The sequence below is a fragment of the Antechinus flavipes genome, chromosome 2 (genome assembly GCF_016432865.1).
Source record: "Antechinus flavipes isolate AdamAnt ecotype Samford, QLD, Australia chromosome 2, AdamAnt_v2, whole genome shotgun sequence".
NCBI classification, from domain to species: domain Eukaryota; kingdom Metazoa; phylum Chordata; class Mammalia; order Dasyuromorphia; family Dasyuridae; genus Antechinus; species Antechinus flavipes.
In genome coordinates, this window is record NC_067399.1 from 571,252,990 (window position 1) to 571,270,490 (window position 17,501).

The 17,501-nt window shown below is 33.3% G+C and overlaps 1 protein-coding gene across 1 annotated transcript in view; it reads left to right on the top strand.

Moving 5' to 3' along the window:
* The first annotated feature begins 373 nt into the window (after positions 1-373).
* MINAR1 (membrane integral NOTCH2 associated receptor 1) overlaps positions 374-17,501 on the top strand; it is a 37,734-nt gene continuing 20,606 nt past the window's right edge. Inside the window, exon 1 of the mRNA XM_051981147.1 lies at positions 374-555. The gene's annotated coding sequence lies outside the window, so the exon portion shown is untranslated. The remainder of the gene's footprint in view (positions 556-17,501) is intronic.

The following is a 17,501-nucleotide window of genomic DNA, read 5'->3' on the forward strand; positions in this document are numbered from 1 at the left end:
TACCTTTCTCTTTCTGTCTTTCTGTCTCTATCTCTTTCTTTCTTTGTTAAGACTAAGATTCTAGCCCCTAACTCTTGATTCCAAATTCTCTTAATTCTGTCCTGTGTTTCTTCCATTATAAACAATTTTTTTATCATATACATATAAAACATCACATTTTTTGGAAATTTTACACTATTATTTGTATAGTTTTGTTTTTGACATCATAAAAGTTTCCAGTATAAGACAAGTGTATCCAATGATAATTAATTTAGAGAAAAAAATGAAACCTGAAGTTAGAAGTTACTTGATGACTAAATTGAGACCATTAGACTAAACTGAAAGCACCAACTATATTGTCAATCATATTATCTTTCAGATATTCCATTGGACTGAGAGTCAGGAGAGTGGATTTCTATTCCTGGTCTGCCACAATTCATCTGGGTGACTGTGGGCAAGTTCCTTCACTTCTCTCTCCTCTCCCATATTTTCAGGGGTTGGACTGTATGTTCTCTGAGGTCTCTTCCAGCACTAACATTCTATGGGTCTGTGATCATCTCCCTCTCTTGCTGTTGGGTAAGAGAACTATATATAAATTCTTCATTTATATTGTAATAACTCATTTTCCAATTTAATAAATCATCTCAAATTTATTGTGAAATCCAAATAATGCTGCTAGTAATCAAGCCAAGTGTCATATGCATCTTGTCTTGAACCTGAGTTAATGTGCGCATTTATTTAACTGTTGTCAACATTCTCTTGTCTATCTGAATATTAAGACTGATTTGGGCACTGCAGAATATATCTGCACTATAGCAGGGAGTTTGAAGCAAGCTATCCTTTGATTCCTTCTTATCTGAAGCAGGTCCCATGGACTTGGTAATATTCCTGAATCTGTGAAGAACAAAAGAATGTATGATTTATGCTCAGCAGTCTTTTCCTGTTTTTATTATCTACTATGGTAGTGACAGTAATGACCAGGTCAAGATGGCAAAATCTGAGCTGCATTTTTCCTATTGGCTGACTGCTGATGCACAATCAACCTGGTAAGGGTGATAATATTAATAAGTTTTTTTTTTCCTTTTTGGCAGGCAAAAGTCTTTACTCATTTAAATTTTAAAATAGAATTTGAACAATGACTATGCATTAGTAAGTATTTTCAGTGACATTTGAAGAATAGAATCACTGGGTTTGAGAGCTGAAAGGAACTGTAGAGATTGCCTTGTCCAATCTCTTCATTTAAATGATGAATAAATCAAAGCCTGTTGAAAGGTAATGTGAAATAATGAATAGAGGCAGGAAGATCTGAGTTCAAGTCCTACCTTTGACAGCTACTAGTTGTGTGATCCTGGGCAGGGCATTTAACCTCTAAGTGTCCTAGTTATTTTTCTGAGACTCTAAGCTACAGAGCAGTTGCTAATCTATGTTGGTAGAGGGAGTTTCCCTCACTGGAACTACTCTAATGAAATATGTCTATTTCTCTCCAAAAAACAAAGAAACAAACTTGAGGCCTAACTTTCAGCTGGGTGATTGAAGTACAACTAAAAGAAAATATCATGTGAAATGAATATCAGAAATTTTGAGAAACCTAGGAAAATTTATATAAACTAGAAAAGGTAAGATTTATAGTACAAAGAGAATAATAGATCCAAGAGTACAAGAGACATGATTACATTAATGTAGTAAAAAGAAGACCAAAATTCTGCCAAACTAAGAGTAATTACAATTACAATGACCCCTTTCATATCAGAAAAAAAAAGAAACATGACTTGATCTTTTTGATAGTAAGTTAGAGAATCAAAGGTGAGTGATTTTGCCAATATTGTCAAGTGCAATTTTTGACTACTGTATCTTACTCAAAACTTTCTTTGTTACAAAGAGGAATTAAATGCAAAACACATTGGAAAATAATTTTAATAGAAAAAGACATAAATTAAAATTATTTTTTGTTTTTAATTGAAAAATAAAGGCAATTAGCCATATGTTGATTTTCTCAGAGTGCCAAGTTCTCAAACTCTAGCTCCTTTTTTAAAGTAGTCTTTAGGTATATTTAGAATTTGTCTTTTAAGCCCTTTTGGATGGACACATTTATGATTAAAATAATCAATTTGTTTATTTAGGATTTATATCCTACTTACTTTAAAAAAAACTTTAAAGCAGTTTATAAAACTGAATACACTTTATAATAGTATAATTTTTTTTTTAAAAATTATATATACAAAGTTAACTGGAGAAAAGAAATTAATGACATCTGGCACATTAGATAGATTAACTTTTATATCCAAAGATATAAAGGAATTTTCATTAGTTTCATGGTAATTATGACAAAATGGGAAATAGTTATTTAGTACTCCTTTCCTGAGAAAATAATATAGACAAGTTCTTCATTAGACATTTTTTTCCTAATTCTAAATTCAAGAAGAAATGTGTCAAATGTGTCATGAGTGCCATGAGTCTTTTTGTAGGATGCGATTGATAGCATAACATTTAATGCATTGTAGGGGAAGAAAAATTAGCCTTGGAGTCACAAGACTAAGATTTAATTCCTGACTTTTCTATTATTAGCTATATTCAAAAGATGTAGAAATGTTGGTCAAATAGATGCTTCATATATACCCTCTAAGAGCATTGTTATCATATCTCAATCATGAGATATCATTTCAACTCATTGCAATTTAACAAGTATTAATAATTGTCTACCATATGCAAGGCAATAAGATAAAAGATAAAAATGAAATAGTCCCTGCTCTCAAGGAACTTATATTTTCTTTGAAAGAAAACAGTATGTATGTAGCTAACCAATTTCATAATATATATGAAAAAATAGTTAGGTTGGAAATGGCATATTTTTACCAAGTAGAAAAATAAGGAAAAGTCTTCTGTAGGAGATAGGATTTGAGGCATCTTTTGAGATAGTTGTATTACATGGAGAAGCAGAATCCACCTACTTTGAAGTTCAATTAGAGATTGTACAGAGAAATTTCTGAATTATTAGATCCACATTTTTTAAGCTCAGTATTGGAATTAAGTGCTTCAGAGTGATGATTGATCTGTAACCCAAGTCATTTTTATTGTAGCAGGCACTGTTATGAACAAAACTGGAATAACAATAATTCTGCAGCAAAATTCCTCAGTGGTACATTCCAAGAAAAAAAAAGAAGGGGAAGAAAAAAGGTAGGTAGGAAGGAAGGAAAGGAGGAAGGAAGGAAGGAAGGAAGGAAGGAAGGAAGGAAGGAAGGAAGGAAGGAAGGAAGGAAGGAAGGAAGGAAGGAAAGAAGGAAGGAAGGAAGAAAGGGAAAGAAAGAAGGAGGGAGGGAAAGAAGGAGTGAGAGAGGAAGGAAAGCAGGGAAGGAGGGAAGGAATGAAGGAGGAAGGGAGGAAGAAATGGGTAGAAAAAATAAAAATTGGCAGGAAAGAATGAAAATGAAATATGCATACATATATATACTGGCACATATTTATACTGAGTAACTTTTATGCATAATAATACAATGTGATATATAGAAAATATCAGAAAACAATTTATAAAGTGAATTTGGTCAATTCTTTGACATAAAGGTCCATTATGAATTTGTTCATTTGCATTTTGTGTTGTAGATAGTTAGGGTGGAGGTGAGAGAAGGAAATAGTAGAAATGATATTCAGAGGATATGTTTGCATAAGTTTTCAATGGCAGATTGCTGCTGACCTGTATTCTAAAATTGCACTTTTTTCTACTTTGATAGGAAACCTTGCTTAATGGATAGATAAATGTGGAATCAATATGTAGGTTCAAATTCAAATTCTGATATCTACTAGTTGTATGACTGTGGACAAGTCACTTAGTTTCCTCATCTATAAAACTGGTAATTAACCTTGAGAGAGTCTTCTAGATCTGACTAATATGATTCTAAGACATGAAATAAATTCTGCTATATAAGAGAAATCAAAGATTATAGTAAGGTAGTTAGATGGCTCAGTGGATGGAATGCTAGATCTGAAGTCAGAGAGTTTTATCTTCTTGAATTCAAATATGGCTGTATGACCCTTGGCATGTCACTTCACTCTATTTTCCTCAATTTCAATATTTATGAAGTGATCTGGAGAAGAAAATGGCAAACTACTCCAATTTCTTTTTCAAAAAAACCCAAATAGAATCATGGAGAGTTGAACATAACATAAATGACAAACAACAACAAAAAGAATATAGGATCTATCTGTTGTCCAGGAGCTCCCATCTATGTCCTAGTCCTATGGAATTGTAGTTTAATTAAGAATATCGAACAAAACTGTATGAAACAACTAAGAAATAATTCAAAGGGAATATATAAGCTAGCATATAGTTTTAGAGTATGGTCTATTTATTTCCTGAAGGACCAGACAATAAAGCTTCTTGGAAAAGGTAAGGCTTTTTCCAAATTTGGCCAAAAAGACCAAGAAACTGTAGGCTAGAGGAGGGAGGATGACTAGCAGTGGTCTAGCACTAAAAGAAGAATGATCCAATGATGAATAAGATGCATGAAACATAAGACAAATAGGCCTACTCTATTAATGGCAGTCAGAAGTGAAGTATCAGTTTGTGGGCAAAGATATGATAGTTGTTCTGTTTTGTTTTATGTTAAATTTTAGGGCTGGCACTACATCCAAGAAATTTCATATAGGATGGGTAGAAATATGGAACTAGATAGAGGCTGAGAAAATATATAGAGAAACAAAGATTGGAGAGTAATCTGTATAAATGTGCTATGATTTAAGTAACCTTTATCTTCTCCTTATTTTTAAAATTTTCAATGATTTTTTTTATCCTTTAAGTTATTTCCTTATTTGTTCTCTCCTGCCATAATAAATAAATGACTCTTCTTTGTAGAGGAAGAATAATTAAGCAAAACCTCAAGGCATGGTGACCAATTTTGAGAGTGTATGTGACATTCTGTCTAGCTAGTCTGCCATATTTCTACCAAAAGGAAAAAATGTGTGTTTCATCATCCATTCACTAGAATCAAGACAATTCATTGTATTTCATCTGTGTCCAGCTGCCTCTTAGGGTAGTTTTCATCTACATTGACATGATGGTTATTTACGATATTAACTTTATTCAATTTGCATCACTTCATAAAAGTTTCTCCATATTTCCCTAAATGTTGCAACTTATTTCTTATAGCATAATAATATCCCATTAGATTCATATCCCAGGTATTTTCCTAGCCATTCTAATTAATTAATGGGCTGTCATTTTGTTTCCAGTATTTTTTCCTACCAAAGCCTCATTCCCACACCACCTCCCCATGTAGAAAACTTTCTTTAAGATAAGAAAAAAAAAAGATTTTATATAGACTGATCACTTTTTTGCTTATTGTAAAAACAGGAGCCAGAAAACATTGTTTTCACAAATCAATTAGGAAGCCCAGAGATCAAGAGGAGACTAATAATGAAATTTCTTTTCTAAAATACTTGATGTAAGACTCCAATAGTGAATATGAGAAAAAAACAACGAGCCCTGCAATTAGGTGTACATATACAACCACTCATACTCATTCATGCTAGGCAGATAATAAAATTATTTTGATTTTTAAAAAGATTCTTTTTGTGAATCCAAAAGAAGTGAGTGGCATCCAGCTAGCAAAAGGGTTTCACCATCTTGGAAATGCTTATTTCCACTGAATGCCATCCTGAGTATTTAAGCAGTTATGAAAAAATCTTTAACTTTCCTCTACGGAAATGACTTTCTGTTACTATTGTGCTTTTAAGTAGGGCTAGTTGTAATTCTACTTTCTTTTTCCTCAAGAGGCCCTCACTCAAAACACTACATTTTAGCTGACTTTACTAATCTCAATTGTAGGCAAACATTTCATTGACTATGTTTTCTAATGGAAGGGAGATGTTAACCATTCCAGTTCCTCTTTGATTTGTATGAATATACGATTCATATTAAGACATTCACCAGAGTGACTATCCTACTATCAAAGCATCACAGATTTGGAAATGATCTCAGAAACTGAAAAACCTCTGATCTATACCTGAATAACAAATCATGTTATCAGGCTCTTTGTAATCATATCTTTTCTTTCTAGAAGTTCAACAAGCATTCCTCTAATACCAACTATAGAATTTGACAGGATCCTTGAATTCATGACATAAGATTATGCTATATGTGGTCATAACACTGGAGAACAAGGATCATCACTGAAACATTCTCTAATACTTCTTGCATTTAAGGAATGTCATCCAGGTTTTTTTTCAGTAGTCCAATGAAAGGAAATCTACTATCTCCTGAAGAATGAAGAGGTGTTAGTTTGTAAACAAAGATAAGAGGCTTGTTTTGTTTCTTGTGAAATTTTAAGAGTTGGTACTATACACAAGTGAAAATTCTCTAATTTACTTTTTAATATTATTGATGACTTTTTATTTACTAAATATAGCTTTTTGGATAGCTGAAAATTTTTTTCTAAATTTGTGTCAAGCTTAAAATTTCTCTTTACAATTTATCCCCATTGCTCCTAGGTCTTCCCATCAAGGCTAAATAGAGCAAGTCTCTTCCCTACTCCATTAAGAACTTTGTATCTTTAAAGATAGAGATGAACCCCACCCCATCCAAGTCTTCTCTTATTTAGGTCAAGCATCTTTAGTTGCTGCAAGGATTACTTATATATCATGAACTTTAGATCTTTCACTATCCGTCATGCCCTGTTCTAGATGCTTCCCAGCTAATTAGTGGATGTCTTTCTTCCAATGTGAAGACCATAACTAGACACAGAACTTCAGATGCATTCTCATCATGGGATAGTACAAAACTGACTTCTCTGATATTGTGTTTCTACAACTTGATTAACATAGCTTTTCGGACTGTCATGTCACACTATTAATGCATTAAGCTATTCTATTAATTTCTCATATTTTTTCCAATGGATCACCTATAATCAATGCCTTTCATATATCTTGTAATTGTGAAGTTTATTTTTTTAACCCAAGTTAAGTCTGACATTTCTCCCTATTAGATTTGACCTTATCAAGATTAGATTCAAGCCTGTCACAGGCTTTTCAAGTCCTGAATATGTCATTCAATGCATCAACAATTCCTCACAGCTTTGCATCTGCAATTTTGCTAAATATGCCATTTTCTCTGCCTTTATCAAATCATTTATGGAAATAAATTAACATACATCTTTATTGCAGTCCACTAGAGATTTCCTTTGAAGTTGTCACAGAACTGTTATTATTATTTTTGGGATCTCGATGTCCAACCAGTGCCAAAACTATGCAATGATTCTATCAAGTCAATATCTCTTCCTCTTATCCAAGAGAATAACATGAGATGCTTTGAAAAAATACATAAAACATTTCTTTGTTCTACCAATCTAATACCCTAACTCCTCCAAAGAAATAAAATTAATCTGGCATGGTATGCTCTTGAAACCATGGTGGTTTTTTCTTTTCTAGTTCTTACTAACCATCACTTTAATATTATGTATAGGAACCTAATTTGTCATTAAAAAAATAAATTTTTAAATTTTATTATTATTTATTATTTCTTTTTTCTTTTTTGCTGAGGCAATTGGGGTTAAGTGACTTGCCCAGGATCATGTAGCTAGCAAGTGTTGTGTCTAAGGTTAGATTTGAGATTAGCCCTAACTTCAGGGCTAATGCTCTATCCACTGTAACACCTAGCTTCCCCTGTCATTTTATTAGTATAAGGAGCTCCCCAGTGAGGAAAATCCCTCTACCAATGCAAGTTGATACTTGCATAATTTAGAATCTTAGACAGTTGCCTAGAGCATTAATTACAAGGTACTCACTTTACCAGGGTTACATGATCTGTAGACAGAAGTGGTATTTGAATTTAGTTCTTCCTGCCTGTTCTCTATTTTTTACTTCATGCTACCTCTCTTGTTCATTTCAAGATATGTTCTATGATTTTATCAACAATTGCCAAGAATTTGCCAAATTCTTCTTCTCTTTCTTCTTTTTTATTTTTATTTTTTTGCTAAGGCAATTGAGGTTAAGTGATTTGCCCAGGGTCACAGTTAGGAAGTTTTAAGTGCCTGAGACCAGATTAGAACTCAGGTCCTCTGACTTCAGGGCTGGTGCTCTATCCACTGTGCCACCTAGTTGCCCCCTTCGTTTTCAAATTTTTTTTTAGAAAAAAAGACATTTTCCTTCAAGTCTGCAGTATCTGCTCTGTTTTCATAATCAGGTAAAGATCATTGATAGTGACTACAATTCAATTTACCACCCTTTTTAGTATCCGAAAATGTAGTTCACTTGGGACTTAAAATTTGAGTTCCTCAGAGGCAACTGCTTTCTCACTCTTTCTATTTATCTTGGATATCAATTCCTTATTAACCATTTTATTCTGTTCTTCCAGTCCAAAGATCACTTTCCTTGGCAGAGAAGATGAAACCAAAATAAAATGAGCAGTTTTACCTTCATTCCCTCATGTTTTATCATCAACCTTGATAAACTGAGTATAACATTTTACTATTTCCTCCTTCTTTCCTAATGTGTATTATTTTTAGCTTTCTCTGCTAGCTTCTACACGTTCTGAACTTTACTTCTCTTGACTATCAAAGAAATTCATGATACAAAAAAGGCTAAGAACCTTGGCTTCAGAGTCTCAGTTTCCTTTACTGTAAAATAAAGAGTTTGAATTAGATGATCTCTAAAGCTAAATTACAACAATGGTGATAAAATAAGCATTTATACAGCACTTTAAAGTTTGCAAAGTGCTTTATAGATGTTAACTCGATTGATCTGCATAAAAATCTTGTAACCTAAGTGCTATTATCCCCATTTTCCAGATGAGAAAACTGAGGCAAACAGAGATTAATTTATTTGCTCAGAGTCATACAACTGTATCTGAGACACAATTCAAACTCAAATCTGTTTGACTCAGAGTCCTATACTTTATCTACTATTCCACATATTAAATAACATTTTTATAATACTTTAAGTTTGCAAGAACATTACAAATAAGATCTAATTTTAACCACATACCCATCTTTAAAAGCAGGTACTTTTATTGTATCTATTTTATGGATGAGAAAACTGAGTCTGAGGAAGGTCAAGTGGTTTTTCTAGAATGATACAGCAAGCCATTTTTGAACTCAGGTCTAATTCCCTATCCATAGTGACTACTTTGCTAATCCTATTAACCTAGGAAGGTTACCACTCACTTAACACTACAAAGACCAGAATTTAAGTGGACCTCAAAGCACCAGCTTTGTTAATTGTTGTAATACATTTTATTTTCTACATTGCAAAGAAAAGAGATAGGATGAAAAAAATATTTCAAAGGAAAACCATTAAAATTTTTGCTTATAATTTCTTTTTTTTAATTTTTATTTAATAATTACTTTTTAATGACAGAATCCATGCCAGGGTAATTTTTTTTACAACATTATCCCTTGCACTCGTTTCTGTTCCGATTTTTTCCCCCTCTCTCCCTCCACCCTCTCCCCTAGATGGCAAGCAGTCCTTTATATGTTGGATATGTTGCAATATATCCTAGATACAATATATGTTTGCAGAACCAAACAGTTCTCTTGTTGCATAGGGAGAATTGGATTCAGAAGGTATAAATAACCCGGGAAGAAAAACAAAAATGCAGATAGTTCACATTCGTTTCCCAGTGTTCTTTCTTTGGGTGTAGCTGCTTTTGTCCGTTATTTATCAATTGAAACTCAGTTAGGTCTCTTTGTCAAAGAAATCCACTTCCATCAAAATATGTCCTCATACAATATCGTTGTCGAAGTGTATAATGATCTCCTGGATTTGCTCATTTCACTTAGCATCAGTTCATGTAAGTCTCGCCAGTCCTCTCTGTATTCATCCTGCTGGTCATTTCTTACAGAACAATAATATTCCATAACATTCATATACCACAATTTACCCAGCCATTCTCCAATTGATGGGCATCCATTCATTTTCCAGTTTCTAGCCACTACAAATAGGGCTGCTACAAACATTTTGGCACATACAGGTCCCTTTCCCTTCTTTAGTATCTCTTTGGGATATAAGCCCAATAGAAACACTGTTGAATCAAAGGGTATGTACAATTTGATAAATTTGGGGCATAATTCCAGATTGCTCTCCAGAATGGTTGGATTCGTTCACAACTCCACCAACAATGCATTAATGTCCCAGTTTTCCCGCATCCCCTCCAACATTCATCATTATTTTTTCCTGTCATCTTAGCCAATCTGACAGGTGTGTAGTGGTATCTCAGAGTTGTCTTAATTTGCATTTCTCTGATCAATAATGATTTGGAACACTCTTTCATATGAGTGGTAATAGTTTCAATTTCATCCTCTGAAAATTGTCTGTTCATATCCTTTGACCATTTATCAATTGGAGAATGGCTTGATTTCTTATAAATTTGAGTCAGTTCTCTGTATATTTTGGAAATGAGGCCTTTATCAGAACCTTTAACTATGAAGATGTTTTCCCAGTTTGTTGCTTCCCTTCTAATCTTGTTTGCATTAGTTTTGTTTGTACAAAGGCTTTTTAATTTGATGTAATCAAAATTTTCTATTTTGTGATCAGTAATAGTCTCTAGTTCATCTTTGGTCACAAATTTCTTTCTCCTCCACAAGTCTGAGAGATAAACTATTCTATGTTCCTCTAATTTATTTATAATCTCATTCTTTATGCCTAGGTCATGGACCCATTTTGATCTTATCTTGGTATATGGTGTTAAGTGTGGGTCCATACCTAATTTCTGCCATACTAATTTCCAATTATCCCAGCAGTTTTTATCAAATAATGAATTCTTTTCCCAGAAGTTAGGGGCTTTGGATTTGTCAAACACTAGATTGCTATAGTTGACTATTCTGTCTTGTGAACCTAACCTTTTCCACTGATCCACTAATCTATTTCTTAGCCAATACCAAATGGTTTTGGTGACTGCTGCTTTATAATATAATTTTAGATCAGGTACAGCTAGGCCACCTTCATTTGATTTTTTTTTTCATTAATTCCCTTGAGATTCTCGACTTTTTATTGTTCCATATGAATTTTGTTGTTATTTTTTCTAGATCATTAAAATATTTTCTTGGAAGTCTGATTGGTATAGCCCTAAATAAATAGATTAGTTTAGGGAGTATTGTCATCTTTATTATGTTCGCTCGGCCGATCCAAGAGCACTTAATATTTTTCCAATTATTTAAGTCTGACTTTATTTGTGTGGAGACTTTTTTATAATTTTGCTCATATAATTCCTGACTTTCCTTTGGTAGATAGATTCCCAAATATTTTATGGTATCAACAGTTATTCTGAATGGAATTTCTCTTTGTATCTCTTGCTGTTGGATTTTGTTGGTGATGTATAAAAATGCTGAGGATTTATGGGGATTTATTTTGTAGTCAGCTACTTTGCTAAAATTATGAATTATTTCTAATAGCTTTTTAGTAGAATCTCTGGGGTTCTCTAGGTATACCATCATATCATCTGCAAAGAGTGATAGTTTGGTTTCTTCATTGCCTACTCTAATTCCTTTAATATCTTTCTCGACTCTTATTGCCGAGGCTAGTGTTTCTAATACAATATTAAATAATAATGGTAATAGAGGGCAACCTTTTTGCTTATAATTTCATGGCTCTAGTAAGAAATAAAATTCTAGGGCAGCTAGGTGGCACAGTGGATAGAGTACCAGCCCTAGAGTCAGGAGGACCTGAGTTTAAATCTGGTCTCAGACACATAACACTTCCCAGCTGTGTGATCCTGGGCAAGTCACTTAACCCAATTGCCTCAGCAAAAGAAAGAAAGAAAGAAAGAGAGAGAGAGAGGGAGGGAAGGATGGAGGGAGGAAAGAAGGAAGGAAGGAAGGAAAAGAAAGAGAAATAAAGAAAGGAAGGAAGGAAGGAAAAGAAAGAGAAATAAAATTCTTCTGCACATCTGAATCTTCTTCATATTCCCTTCAGTACGAGATTTCTAGCTTTAGTCTACCCTAGAAACAATTACGTCCTTTCAATACTTCCCTAAGCTAGAATGATATACACATATCCTTTTTGTTGATAGAGAATTCTTGGGTCTCTTTCCCAAAAATCCAAAGTAGGATCACTATTCTGCATTGTTGCTATCAAGATCTATTGTCATCCTGCTAATGGTATTTATTCCAAATATCTTTTCACAGTCAGTAAGGGATATGGCCATTAATCAACCAACCAATTTTTTTTTTTTAGCATTGTTTTGATCCATTCTCTGAAAGCCATTATAGGGATTTACATACACACACACACACACACACACACACACACACACACACACACAGAAGATGTTGCTACACCATGTGGTGCTGATATATAATGGCTATTGGTATTAATTTTGATAAGTTAGACATAGAAATCTAACGCATGATGAACTGAGTCTTTGGGAAAAAACTCCTGGTTTTCTGTGCATGAAGAAGTGTTGATTTCTTTCCTCCTCTATGATTTGACTGAAATATTCAATAAATCTTGCCTCAGGGTTTAGAAAAAATATTTTAAAACCCATGAGGCAGATATAAATGTTCCTTATGAATTTGTTAGATAAAAGGAATAAGTTATTTGTAGGTGTATAAGCACACACATTCTGGTCTCAGCCCTGGAGACAGAGAAATGATCATTTAAATAATACTCATCTTGCTTGAGTCAGCAATGATTTTTAAAATTTCTTCTGACTTTTTTAGGTTTGGTAAACTAAGAAGTGATAATAGTAGTAGAAGATAGAAGCTAGAATCAAAGTCAGGGAGACTTGGGTTCAAGCCCTATCTCTAATATATATATGACTGTGTTCTCCTTCTAGATATGAATGACATTTTCTATCCCAAGTCTATTGAAATTGTCTTTTACCACTATATTGCTGAAAAGAACTAATTCAATCATACTTGATCATCCAACAATCTTGTTAAAACTGTGTACAGTGTTCTCCTAATTCTGCTTACTTGACTTAGCATCATTTCATGTAAGGTTGATTTCAGAAAAGTCTTGTAAGACTTACATGAATGTGGATTTTTGAAAAAAATACAATTTCTTATGGATAAGGACTGTTTTAATTTTTGTCTTTATATGACCAATGTAATTTAGCAGCTGTCTGGAATATATTAGGCATTTCACAACTGCTTATCACATGAAACTGAAAATGCTAGGTTATCCCTGAAAGTGTAAATCAGGTTGGTTTTGAGGTTTAGACCAAGGTAAAATAAGGAAGATATTAAGAGGCTTCTCATGAGATTAGCAGAGCTCCAGAGCTCTCAAATGACTTGAGATGGGTAAGGGGAGGGATAAGATAATTGAGAATTCTTTCTTTATGTAATATATTTTTTAAAAAGAAATATTAGCCAGGTCACTGCCCTTAAGAAACCAAAAACAAATAGAAGGCACACCTGTATTACCTTGTTTTTCCACCATGCTTATAAAAAACAGATGTTTCATTTTGCTTTTTTTGTTGTTGTTCAAATACTTTCTATCACTTAAGTCAATGGTTCTCAATCATTTTGTATGTCCTGGTCCCCTTTGGGCCTCTAGTGAAGCTTATGGAGTATTTCTCCAAATGCTGTTTTAAATGCATGACAAAACACACACACATATACCATTCCAACAAAAGAATTCAATTATACTGAAATAGACTCATCAAAATTATTTTTAAAGAGTTTAAGACTTCTTGATGTAAGGTTTACTCACTAAACACCAGCATTTCTCTTATCAATACCTGATAAGATGGTTTTTTTTAGATTTTTACAGTCTTCCCTTCAAATAGCACTATAAGCATACTTTTAATTTGGTATCAACCAAGAGTGACACAAGGAGAGATTAAGGATAGCCTCATTTTTGGCAGTCTACTTTTGAATAGTTATTTGTTGCTCCTTTGTGTCCAACTCTTCATGACTTCATTTAGTGTTTACTTGGCAAAGATATGAGCCTTTTGTCATTTTCTTTTCCAATTTATTTACAGTTGTGGAAAGTGAAGTAGAGTTAAATGACTTGCCCAAGGTCATACAGCTTACAAGTGAGGCCACATTTGAATTCAGTAATATGAGTCTTCCTTAATCCAGGGCTGGCACTCTATTTACTATACCATCTAATGACTCTAAACAATCACTAACCTGAAGCAAAGTATCAGGCAACTGAAATGAATATTAACAGAATGGACATATTTGGTGCTGTGTGGAAAAGGGCTGAACTTTGGTAGTACTCAGACAGTTAAGAGCGAGTCTGCCTTCCAAGAGTAACAGCATTAATAAGGTAGGGACCAAATGATACTTTCTGCAGTAAGGATCGTTTCAGACAATTTGCTCTCCTTAGAGGTTAGCAGCTGTCCAGCTCCCAGGTACTTTCTGCCAGCAGGCAGTACCCCTGGTATTGCTGCAGTGAAGGGATGCAGTGAAGGGATGATACCACCCCCACAGTCCCTGCTGCAGTTCTTATGAGGGTTTTGATTTTTCTTCTCATCAAGTGTTTTCAGGTAAGGATGATTTTATAATGTTCTAGAGCTACTAATTGATGCAAACATATTTTAAGAGGAATGCAACTCAAACAATGTTGAGTTGGAAAGGAATTTAACTTTTAATTGCACTAACTTCATTTTACAGATTGTTATTAAAGGCCTGAGTAATGAAGTAAATCACTTGTGATCACACAGGCAGCAAGGAACAGAATTGAGCTTCAGATCTTTCTGATTCTTTATCTCACACTCCCTTTACTAGGCTACGCTGCCTACCTATCATGGAATCAAAATAAATTAGAATTGGAAAAGTAATGGAAATATTTTAGTTCATAAGTTCCTAACTTGAACCCTGGGATCCATAGGTAGATTTCAGAGAATCTGTGAGCTTGGATGAAAATAAAGTTTCATCTTTGTTTTCACTAAAATCTAACTGAAATTTAGCATTTTCTTCAATTATCAACAGAAGCAATAAATAGTTATTTGAGAAAGGGTTCATAAGCTTCACCAGATTGCCATAGGGTAGATAATAAAAAAAATTAATAATCCCTGCTGTCATTCAGTCTCTTTATTTTATTGGTAAGGAAACTGAGGTTGGGAATGGCTAAGTGACTTCTCTGGAATAAACAATAATGGCCAAAGATTAAACACTGACCATTTATTTATAGAAAGATTATTAATGAATTTAAGACTCTATTCTTTATGTATATATTATATATTTTCATTGATATACATGTCATGTCTTGGGGACATTAGAATATAATTTCTCTGAAGGTAAAGATCCTTTTTGTATTGTGTGTTGTGGGTGTATGTGTCCTCAGTAATTCCAACAGTTACTGGAACAAGGGGAACAAACCCTTAATATGTCTATTGATTGATTGATGATTAAAACTTTGTTTTACAATAATATCATAAAAGGGACTCAGTTTCTGATTAATATAAGAGCTTGTGCTTCCATTTGGGGCATCAAATGGGCAGTGCCTGGATTTTTGATGCAGAATGCAAACCTAAACGTTCAAATAAACTTTAATTGATTCATGAATAACTATTAATTAAGAAATATCCTTTTAAAAATAGACACTTAGCCTTTGCAGTAGAACATAAATAAGACTTTAATTCATGCATTTTTCCATTTATTTTGATATGAGAAAGTGATTTGTCTTACTGTTGACACCAGTTGCTTCTTAGTCTTCCCTCATTAGAATGAAAGTTCATTAAAGTTAAGTGTTATCTTACTTGATTTTATTGGTAACTCCAGCACTTAATATAAGGCATGAAAATAGTAAGCATTTAATTAATGCTTTATCTACTGTCCTACTTACTTGCCCATCTAGTTCTCTCTATTTCTTTCTATCTATCTATCTATCTATCTATCTATCTATCTATCTATCTATCTATCTATCTGTCTGTCTGTCTGTCTCTCTGTCTCTCTATCTTTCCATCTAGCTACCTGTCTTGTTTTTCTCTGGATCTGTGTTTTCATGACATTTCCAATGAGGAAAAAATTCCTTTTACCAATTTAGATGACATTCAGTCTCCAATTTAGTTTTATAGAGTTGCTTGGGCAGGCTGAGAGGCTTAATGAGTCACCCTGAGCACCCAATTATTTTATGTCAGGGCCAAGACTTGAATACACATCTACCTGATTGCAAGGTTAGTTCTCTATCCATTCCATTATAGCTGCCTCTTAGGAGTCCATTACACTAAAGTAAAAGTTAACTCATTTTTTTGGAAAACTTTTACCTTCCCTGTCTCTGGTGATGGCATCCCTATACTCACAGTTACTCAGATTAGAGTCATTTGATATTCTTCTTTCTTCCTTACTTTTCCTACAATTATATCTTCAATTAACCATAATAGTATCTCTCATATGCATACCTTTTCATTTCAACTGCAATTAATCAATCAACCAAACAACACATCTTTATAAATGTCTATTATGTACAAAACACTACTAAATGCTAGGGATACAAAAAAATCAAATAATACCTATTACAAAAAGCTCATATTCTAATGGGAAAAATAATAAGTTCATGTTCAAATATATGCAACATAAATATAAAGTTGACAAAAACAAATTTTCATGAAATTATTAAATACAAGATCATTTGGGAAAGAAAGGAGTAGCAATTGGGGGGAATCAGTAAAAATTTAATTCAAAATATGGTTCTTGATCTGCATCTTAAAGTAGGGGAAGAATTCTGAAGGGAGGAGGCTTGTGGAACAGCCCACTTAAAAAAAAAAAAGAGTTTTGGAGTATTGTATGTGAAGAAGAGAGCAAAGACTAATTTGACCATATCTCAAAATAAGGGAAAGGGTTTAATGCTCAATGAAACTTAAAAGGCTGTGATTAGAATTTCAAAGGTTAAATAGATTATACCTGATTCTAGATACCATAGAAAGTCACTAGAGTTATTCTATTAAGGGAATTTAGTTATTTCATCTTCTTTCATCTGTTTTAGATCTTAAATAACTATATAGATTACCCAGTCCAACCCTTAGCTGGAAACTGAGATACAAAAATGTTAAATGCCTTGCTTGCCCAGGATCAAATCGAATTATCTACAGAGCCAAGCTACCACTTAGAGACCATCAATTCAACTCTGTCATTTTACAGGTGAAGGAATTGAAACCCAGAGCAGTAATATGGCTTGCTCTAAGATTACACAGGTAGTAAAAAGCATAGACAGAAATCATTCCAGAATCCTCTTTATATCATATCAAAGTATCTCTTTTGAAAGTCAAAAAGTTTGATTTTTTTCCTATGTAACTCCCCAATATTCACTTTTGATCATCTAACTGAAATTGTTTGCATTTGGAAATTTTCAAACATTTTGAAAATCTACAAAATTTTAAAAATAAATCCTAAATGTTTAACAAGAAAAATGTATTTTAAAAAAATTAGGAATCTGAATTATAGGGATGGACTCAGGCTTCACTTGAGATTTTTTCCCCTACTTCATTCCAGTTAACATACATTTATATGATAAAAATAAATCTTATTTTATATATGTTACATAGGAAAAAAATCAAAGTTCTTGCCTTTCAAATAGATAAGTTGGTATGGTATAAAGAGGACCTGGGAACAAATTTTATCTATGTCACTTATTGCCTGTGTGATCTTAGA